Source organism: Nicotiana attenuata, unplaced genomic scaffold, assembly GCF_001879085.1.
Source record: "Nicotiana attenuata strain UT unplaced genomic scaffold, NIATTr2, whole genome shotgun sequence".
Classification (NCBI taxonomy): Eukaryota; Viridiplantae; Streptophyta; class Magnoliopsida; order Solanales; family Solanaceae; genus Nicotiana; species Nicotiana attenuata.
In genome coordinates this window covers 76,251-86,902 of record NW_017671362.1, presented here as the reverse complement: position 1 = coordinate 86,902, position 10,652 = coordinate 76,251, and positions in this window count along the sequence as shown.

Genomic DNA, 10,652 nt, shown 5'->3' with positions numbered 1-10,652 from the left:
TTGTTAAAATACATGGCAGTGACAACATCTGAGGACCAGGTCCACTTCAGAGATTTCTCAAGATCAATTCTTACTTTCTCCAATTTAGCTTGAAGTTGCCGATTCTTCTCAAGTTCACCACATAGACTAGTTTTCACATCAGTTAATTCTTTTTCAAGATTGATGTGTGTCTCACTAGCTACTCCCTTCCCTTTCCCAAGATTTACATTCCTATGTTCTCTATTGAGTCCCTCGATGGTTTCCTCTAGATCAGTAATTATCACTAAAAGGTCATCCCTCTCTTACTCAGTAGTTGTAATTTTTTCTTCTAGGGTGTGTTTCTCATTGCTAAGACCTTCTATTGTTTCCTTTAAGTCGACAACTACTACCATCAGGTCATCTCTATCATTTTCCACACTGGTTATTTTTTCATTCAAGGCTTCCTTTTCTTTTTCAAGATTAGCTATGGTCTCATTTAGGTCCACTACACAGACTACCAGATCATCTCTAGATTGTTCGGCTTCTGCTAGTTCTATGGTCAGGATTTCCATATCATTGCCAAGGCTATAAAAAGCATCAATTAGAACATTTGCTAATGACCTTAACTTCTTAGAAGAATAGGATTCAGATTTCTCTGAACATCCCTGAAATTTACCTCATCATCTTCATCTTCTTCATCATCATCAGACTGAGCCATCAGCGCGAACAGTGAATCATACTTCGTTGCTTTAGTTTCCACTGCCATCATGGAATTGTTCTCTGTATCTGGTTCCCTTTCTGATTCACCGGAGGAGTCTCCCCAAGCAGCAAGAGCCTGCTTTACAATATTGTCAGCTGTACTTTTTCGACTGAATTGTTTGTCTGGAACCAGGTTCCTTTTTCCTGCTTTGTCAGGGTTTTGTCTGTGTTGCTCTTGTTTCGCAAGTGTACAGTCTTTGATGAAATGCCCTGGCTTTCCACACCTGTGACAGCGATCATTGCTCCTTGCTTTGCTTGAACTGCCCCTCTTTGGTATACCACCATTCCTTCGAACCATCTTTTGAAATCTTTTAGTAAGATAGGCCATATCACTATCTTCTTCACTCGAGTCACTGATTTCAGCCTTGAGTACCAGGTTTTTTTCCTTCTTTGGCTCTCTTCTTTCACTGTCTTTCTTTCTTTTCATCTCGTATGTCTTCAGATTGCCAATCAGCTCATCCATGGTTAGAGTTTGCAGATCTTTAGCTTCAGTGATGGCATTTACCTTACTTTCCCAAGAGCCAGGTAGAACATTGAGGATTTTTCTTACAAGCTTGTTTCTGGGAATAACATCTCCAAATGAATGAAGCTCATTTATGATGGATGTGAATCTGGTGTGCATATCCTGTATAGACTCATCATCCTTTATCCTGAAGAGCTCATACTCTGTGGTGAGCATGTCAATCTTGGACTGTTTAACTTGAGTAGTTCCTTCGTGTGTTGTTTGTAGTGATTCCCATATTTCTTTGGCAGTATCACAAGCTGAGACTCCGTTGTACTCATCGGGTCCTATGCCACAGACCAAGATTTTCTTGGCGCGATAGTTCTTTTCCACGGCTTTTCTGTCAATGTCACTGTACTCCTTTCTGTCTTTTGGCACCATTAGTCTAGTTTCTTCAAGCTTCTTCATAGGAACATGTGGACCATCACAGATGATGTCCCAAAATTCTGAATCTTCGGCCATGATAAAATCATGTATGCGAGTCTTCCACCAGCCATAGTATTGACCATTGAATCTAGGAGGTCTGTAGGTTGATAGTCCTTCCTCAAGGTTGGGTGGAGCAGCCATTGGCATCCTTTCTAAGTGTTAACCTTTTAGAAAGAACCTGCTCTGATACCAATTGTTAGATTATATGAGTCCACCACACTATAGAGTACCTAGTCCTCTATGAGTTTCCACTAAAAATATTAATGAACCAAACTGTATTGATATCTGGTCCAATATCAGTTCCCACAGTGCTAACTACAAAACTAGTATGTAAATGAGACATAGGATTTTTACGTGGAACAATCCCACTCAAGGAGATAAAAACCACGACCTACACCTGTAGGCTTTCAACTTCACTAACTTGTAAAATACCTATTACAAGCCACTTTGTAATGACTCTATTACAAGAATAAAACTCAACTAACTTGTGGTACTCTTACCACAAGTCACTTTGTGACTCCCTAGTTACAAAGACTTTCACTAACTTGTGATGCTCTCACTACAAGCCACTTTGTCACTCTGCAGTTACAAAGGCTTTTGACTAACTTGTGATACTCTCACCATAAGCCACTTTATCACTCTCTAGTAACAAAGACTTTAACTTATGACTAAACCTAGTCACAACATAAACTCTGAGAGTTTACGGATTTTACAAGAGGTTTCCTAATCAACACTTCTAAGAAAGCAGGATAGGAGTTACAATGAAGAACATATTATAACAAAGACTCAACAAACCTAAGGACTTAAGATATCTTCAATCTTGGATCCGATCCTTGAGGTTGCTGCAGCTTTGTTCTTAAGAGAGGTTGTTGCTAGCACTTGAGAGAATGTTTCCTTTTTGATTTTCAAGTGTTCAAAATGATCAGATCCCTTGCACCAGGTTGTTATACTACAAAAGACATTACCATGGTGATGTCAATTCACAATGGTGATGTCGAATCTTGGTTAGTAATTGCTTCTTCTTGATGGGAAGTGACTGCTGCACTGTCTGCTGCACTGTCGTGCGTACAGTTGCAGGCAGTCACTTTCTGCAGTTGCTTTCCAGCTGCATAGTTGACTCATACTTCTGTCAGAGAACCCTAAGGGACTAGGTCCCTGTTGTGTTCCTCTTTGTACAGTTGCGGACAGTCACGTTCTGCAGTTGCGTTCCAGCTGTATAGTTGACTTGTACTTCTGTCAGGGGAACACCAAGGGATCAGGTCCCTAATCTGGTTCTTGTGAATCTAAAGGCACACTGCCTAGATTATCTTGAGTCGATTAACTTGAATGGTTGTACCAGGCATGCTTCAGGTCCTTTATCTGGTTCTATACAGAAAGTTTGTTAGATCATCAAAACATAGATTAAAAGACCTTAAGTCCATCAGTGGCTCTTCATAATCAGTTTGATTCTTCATAAATGCACTAGTGTTTCTCCTAAATTCATGATCCATTGGCAAGAAACGACGGTGACAGTCAAACCATGTGTTCTTACCTCCATGTTTCAAAGTGAACGCTTTTGTTTCTTCCATGCAAGTCTTGCAGGCTAACTTTCCAGCAGTCGACCACCCGGATAGCATTTTATAAGCAGGAAAATCATTTATAGTCCACATTAAAGCAGCACGATGATGGTTAGCTCTCTGCCTAGCAACAACATTTGTTCGAGTTCTTTACAATGTCCACTATTCACTTGTGTCAAAGCTGTATGGCTTCCATATTTTGATCATCTTATCAATTCATATCAGAAAGGTATGATAGTGATAAGCGACAGAGACGCAAAAAACATAGAAAGTTGTTCTTTTTGTCTAGGAATGGAAAGAGTAGGAGATGAGTAAGAGGACTAAGAGAGATTTGGAAACTCCTTAAGAATAGTCAGATTTGATATAGATGATGAAGACTTCAGTAAGAACCGGAGATACCTCAAAATGAAATGTTGAACTCTTCAGTGATCACATAAGAGACGCAATGACTGTTACTCTTATTTGCAGTAACCTACTTCTACTGTTCCGTTACTGAAATAGTCTAAAGTTTTGAAATTTAGATTTATTTCTTTTATGAGACTCTACACATCTAAGTTTTTGTCGGTTATTGAGAGTGTTTCATAATCTTTGAAATAGTTACATATTTTGAACTTTAGATTCTTGATGCTCCTTTCTTCTTCTTATGTGACTACAAAAGCTGAGTTCTTTGTGTTTTGGTTAAAACTTTTGGACTTTAAATTCATGATGCTTGAAGGTAACACAACTAAATGGGATAAGAGAGAACTTACGTATCGAGATCCTCTTTGGCGTGAAGTATTTTTTTCTCAAAAATATAACCTCCGAGGGTAATGGCCCCCAGTATTCGAGGTTGATTGAAATTAAGCCTTGGATACTGTTGAATTCTCCTTAGGTAGCACATAGTTGTTGCCTTGTTAAAAACCTTGCCGGAAAAACCTATTTGGGATAAAACCCGATCTAAGGGAAAAAGAGTGCATCGTGTGCTTAAAACTTAAGGTCTTCGTGTATAAGGGTGCCCTCGACGTCTTCGATTGAACATCTGCAATGAGTTAGTCTTAAATACAAATGGAAAAAAGGAGAAGTTCATACCTTAGCAATAATACCGTTTGAGTAGTGATACATTCCAATTGTTTGGCTATTGTTCGCCTTCCATCATGCCAAGTTTGTAAGATCCTTTTCCGATGACTCAGTACGGTCCTTTCCAATTCGGGCCTAGTTTCCCTTCATTCGGGTCTCGAGTATTGAGGGTTACTTTTCTTAGAACTAAGTCCCCGATTCGGAAGTGTCGAAGGTTGGTCATTCTATTATAATATCTCTCGATTCTTTTCTTTTGCTCCACCATCCGGACAAGTACAACTTCTCATTTTTTATCTAATAGCTCGAGGCTAGTATTCGTAGCCTCGTGATTTGACTCCTCCGATGTATGTCAAAATCTGGCGCTAGGTTCTCCGACCTCGACTGGAATTAAGGCCTCGGAGCCATATACTAATGAGAACGAGGTTGCCCCCGTGCTTGACTTTGATGTCGTTCGATATGCCCAAAGAACCTCGGGTAGCACTTCTCTCCATTTTCCTTTAGCGTCGTTCAACCTTTTCTTCAAGTTTTGTGTGATAGTCTTGTTTGTCAATTCGGCCTGCCCGTTTCCGCTCGGATGATATGGTGTTGATAAGATCCTTTTTATTTTTTGTGCTTCAAGGAACTCCGTTACCTTGTTGCCGACGAATTGCTTCCCGTTGTCGCATACGATTTCGGCAGGTATCCCGAATCGACATACGATGTGGTCCTAGATGAAGTCTATAACTTCTTTTTCTCTGACCTTCTCGAAGGCCTGTACTTCAACCCATTTAGAGAAGTAGTCAGTCATAAACAAAATGAATTTAGCTTTACCTAGGGCCGTTGGTAGAGGGCCGACGATGTCCATTCCCCATTTCATGAAAGGCCATGGGGACATGACAGAGTGAAGTTGCTCTCCGGGCTGATGAATCATCAGTACAAACCTTTGACATTTATCATATTTTTTTAACAAACTCCTTAGTGTCTTTTTCCATGCTATCCCAGTAATACCCTGCTCTAACAATTTTGCGAATCAAAGACTCGGTGCCGGAGTGGTTTCCACAAGTGCCTTCGTGAATTTCTCGTACAACATGATCGGTGTCCCCCGACCCTAAACATACTGCCAATGGACCATCGAAGGTCCTGTATAATGTTCCATTTTCGTCCAATGTGAACCCAGCAACCTTGGTTCGTAGAGCCTTCAATTCTTTATGATCTGATGGGAGCTTTCCAGTTCTCAAATATTCGATATACTTATTCCTCCAATCCCAAGTCAAACTTATAGAATTTATCTCGGCATGACCTTCCTCGATCATAGATATCGATAATTGGACGACAGTCCTCGGGATAATATCGTCTTCCTCGAATGATGACCCTAGGTTAGCAAGTGCATCTACCTCACTGTTATGCTCTCTAGGTACATGGTTTAGAGTCCATTCCTTGAAGCGGTGCAGGGTCACCTATAGCTTGTCCAAGTATCTCTGCATCCTATCCTCTCGAACTTCGAAGCTTTTGTTTACTTGGTTTACTACCAATAGAGAATCGCACTTGGCTTCAACGACTTCTGCCCCCAAGCTTTTAGCTAGCTCGAGACCTGCAATCATGGCCTCATACTCGGCCTCATTATTAGTCAACCTAGAAGTTTTAATAGATTGTCTAATAGTATTACCTTTAGGTGGCTTCAAAACAATGCCAAGCCCGGACCCTTTCACTTTCGAGGCACCGTCCGTGAAAAGGGTCCATACCCCTGGTGACGTACCCGATTTTAGCAGAAGTTCTTTCTCCAATTCGGGTACGAGGTTCGGCATAAAATCGGCCACAAAGTCAGCTATGATTTGATTTGAGACTTGATGGCCGTTCGGGGTTGATATCTGATATCATACCCGCCAAGTTCGACGGCCATTTGGCCAATCGGCCCGATAGCTCGGGCTTATGCAAAACATTTCGAAGAGGATAAGTGGTTAACACACATATGGAGTGCCACTGAAAATATGGCTTTAATTTTCTAGATGTGCTTATTAATGCAAGTGCCAATTTTTCTAAGTGTGGATATCTAGTTTCAGCATCTCCTAAAGTCCGACTTACGTAGTAAACAGGGAATTGCGTACCTTGTTCTTCTCGAACCAATACACCACTTACCGCTATTTCAAACACTAAATATAAGTACAACTTCTCACCTACCTTTGGAGTGTGAAGCAGGGGTGGGCTCGATAAGTATCGTTTCAATTCCTCCAATGCTTGTTGGCATTCCGGGGTCCATGCGAAATCATTTTTCTTTTTTAGTAAGGAAAAGAACCTGTGGTTTCGATCTGATGACCTCGAAATAAATCGGCCCAAGGCGGCTATCCGTCATGTTAGCCTCTGTACGGCCTTCACACTATCTATAATAGTAATGTCCTCGATGGCCTTGATCTTGTCGGGGTTGATTTCGATTCCCCGATTTGACACCATGAAGCCGAGGAACTTGCCCGAGCCGACCCCGAAGGCATATTTTTCTGGGTTAAGCTTCATGTTGTACTTCCTCAAGATTTTGAACGTTTCATGCAAATGAGTTAAATGGTCCTCTATGTGCAGGGACTTAACAAACATATCGTCAATGTAAACTTCCACTAATTTACCTATCTGTTCCTCGAACATTTTGTTAACTAGGCGTTGGTATGTAGCTCCAGCATTTTTTAGCCCGAAGGGCATTACATTGTAGCAGTACGTTCCAAACTTAGCGATAAACGAGGTCTTCTCCTGGTCCTCCGGGTTCATCTGAATTTGATTGTACCCGGAATAGGCATCGAGAAAGGTGAGGATCTCGTGGCCAGCCGTGGCATCGATCATGCGATCGATGTTAGGCAGTGGAAAAGAGTCTTTAGGGCATGCCTTGTTTAAATCCTTATAATCTACGCATGTTCTAAGTTTGTCCCTTTTTTAGGGACTACAACTATATTTGCTAACCACTCGGGGTATTTTACCTCCCGAATGGATCCTATTTTAAGAAGTTTAGTTACCTCATCCTTATGAATGCATGCTTCACCTTGGACTGGGGCCTTCTCTTCGGCTTCATCGGTTTGAATCTGGGGTCGAGGCTTAGCCGGTGAGTTGTTATCTCCGGTGGGATCCCTATCATGTCTAAATGGGACCAAGAAAAACAACCCATGTTATCGATAAGAAATTGAATGATTTTTCCCTCAGTTCGGGGGTTAACCCCGTTCCCAAGTATACCTTTTTCTCGGGCATGTACTCGATCAGTATGACTTGTTCCAGCTCCTCGACCATTGACTTGGTTTCATCTAACTCTTCGGGAACAACGAAAGTTCGAGGAGTAAGGAAATCCTCTTCTTCTTCGATTACCTGTTTCTCCGATTCGGTCGAGGCTGGGGACGGTGATTGCTATTTGGCCGTCTGCTTATCTTTGGTGCTCAATTTTTCTGAGGTCGAAGGAGGTGGTATCGGTGTCACCTCTTCGACTGCAAACATTTCTTTTGCACCGTGTTGTTCTCCGTAAACTATTTTCACACTATCCATTGTAGGAATTTCATCATCTGATGAAGGGTCAACGGTACTTCCCTCATGTTGTGGATCTATGGCCTCCCGAGTAGGGCATTATATCTTATGTCGCCTTCGATGGCATAGAATTTTGTATCTTGGATGGTCCCAGCCACGTTCACTGGTAGGATTATCTGCCCTTCGTTGTTTCACTTGCCATGTTAAAACCGTTTAGGACTCGAGATGCAGGTACAATTTGGTCCTGTAGGCCGAGCTGCTCAACGACCCTTGATCTGATTATGTTTGCTGAGCTACCTGGATACACTAGAACACGTTTAACTTGAATTTTATTTAACAAAATAGAAATTACTAGGGCGTCATTGTGCGGCTGAGAAATGCTTTCCGTTTTCTCGTCATTGAACGATAGGATGCCCTCGGGCACATAACTCCGTGTCCGTTTTTCTCTGGTAATCGACACCTTGGTACGTTTGAATGTGGGCCCTTGTGGAACATCGACCCCTCCAACGACCATATGACTTACATGTTGTGGCTCTTCCAGCTCATTCTTTCAGTTGGCGTCTCTTTCTCTGAAGTGATTCTTAGCTCAATAAGAAACTCTCGAAGATGACCCTCGTTGAACAATCGAGCTACCTCCTCCCTCAGTTGTCTGCAGCCTTCAGTCCTATGGCCATGCATGCCATGATATTTACATATCAAGTTTGGATTTCTTTGATAAGGATTGGTTTATATAGGTCTAGGCCACCTGGTGTCTTTGATCCTTTCGATAGCCGATACGATCCTCGATGCATCGACACTGAAATTATACTCCGATAACTGAGGTGCTTCCGCGGGATCGGTATATTTATCAAAACCACTCTTACTCATAAGTCCCCGAGAATTTTGCCCTCGATCATTTCTTCGATCGTTCCAAGGAGGATTACGCCCCGTACCGTTGTTTCTTTGACCTGCGATATATAGCTGATACCGTTCCCTATTTGATCTCGGTTCCCTGTCGGTATCCCTCGGGCTTTAACTGCCAATCTATTTGGATGAACTGAACCCGAAGGGGCCCCCAGCTAGTCTTCCTCGACCCTGATCTTCGATTGGTAACGATTATGTACATCTACAAAGTCACGACTGGATATTCGATCAGATTTTGCTTCAAATGTCGTGACGCAATCGAACTCTGCTCGTTCAACCCTATGTAAAAGCTTGCACGGCCCAATCATCTAAGACTGGTGGTAATTCCATTCACTCCATTTGAAATCGGGATACGAACTCTCTTAGCATTTCATCGCCTTTCTGTCTTATCTTAAAAACGTCCGATTTCCTTGTTGCAACCTTTATAGCCCCGGCGTGTGCCTTCACGAAGGCGTCTGCTAACATAGCGAACGAATCGATGGAATTCGGTGGCAAGTTGTGATACCAAATCATTGCTCCTTTTGCCGAAGTTTCCCCAAATTTTTTCAATAAAATCGACTCGATCTGGTCGTCATTTAAGTCGTTTCCTTTAATACCGCATGTGTACGAGGTGATGTGTTCATTAGGATCGCTCGTCCCATTGTACTTAGGTATATCTGGCATACGAAACTTCTTGGGAATGGACTTCGGAGCCGCACTCGGAGGGAATGGCTTTTGTATGAACTTTTTGGCATCCAGACCCTTTAAGATCGGGGATGCCCCAGTATTTGATCAACACGGGAGTTATACATCTCCACTTTGTTGTCATTATCCTCAATCTTTTACTCCACCGACTCGATTCTTTTGGTGAGTTCCTCGAGCATCCTCATAATCGTGGGATCAGCCCCCGAGCCGTTACCGTTCGATCTTTCTGGTACCGGCTCAGTTCGGCGAGTAATTTCTGGTTCGACCACACTTGGGGTTTTTTGCTGACTTTGAAGCAAATCGATAGCAACCTGTTGAGCTTGTAGCATCTCGAGTATTACTTGGAGGCTAACTCCTCCATCTCCTATACCCTGTGTTACTTGGCCGCTAGATCAGACTTCCTTGCGTACACTACCTACGGGGTCTGCGCCTAAGTCCGCATTCAAAGCAATGTGTGAACTGACGTCGACTGGTTCTACTATCGGCACTTCCCCAGGGTTAAGAGGTGGTACACCGGCTCCCGGAGTACCTCCATTGTTATTTTCCCCATGAAATCCAAGACTATCATCGCCATGTACGGGTTCATTTTGTGAGTTTGACATGTTTTAATCTGAGAACAAAAATTCTTGACAAGAACAAGTGTGAAAATAACGTGTGTTATCATAATCAGTACTGAAATAATCACTATTATCTTTAGCCCCACGGTGGGCGCCAAACTGTTTACTCTAAAATCCGAGTAACAATTAAACTTGTTTTGTGTTTTAAAGATATGTGATTTAATCCAATACTAATTGATAAACTAGGAATCAAACATATAAGCTAAAGAAATAAGTTAAATCAAACCAATTGTGTAAGCAGACCTCGACCTCGAGCAAGGGCGGCCTCGAGGTTAGTGAATAAGAACAATAAGAACAATAAAATAATAAGATGATTCGGATGAACAACAAGAAAGCGAAAGTGTATATTCTTTTCTCAGTGATTGAATAATGCATTACAAATGATTGGTGTCCACTTTATATAGTAACGGAACCCTAAATAAGGTACATTTCCATTTTCAGCAAGGAATCTTATTGGGAAAGCTATCTAACCGCCTAGTACAAATCCGTACTAACTCGTACAAATCTATTCCGGAATTTACGCCAAGATCTTAGGACCATCGCGGGAATCTCGCTCTTTCTGTTATAAGACCATAACGGTATCATCCCGAGGTTGGTCGTACTCGGCCCCGGTGTTCATCGAGCATTCCGATCTTCGAGTATAATATTCTGTCATCGGGCTCGAGCCCGGCCCATATCGAGTTTGTTCCTCGATGCTACCCCTCGAGCCTACAAAATCGG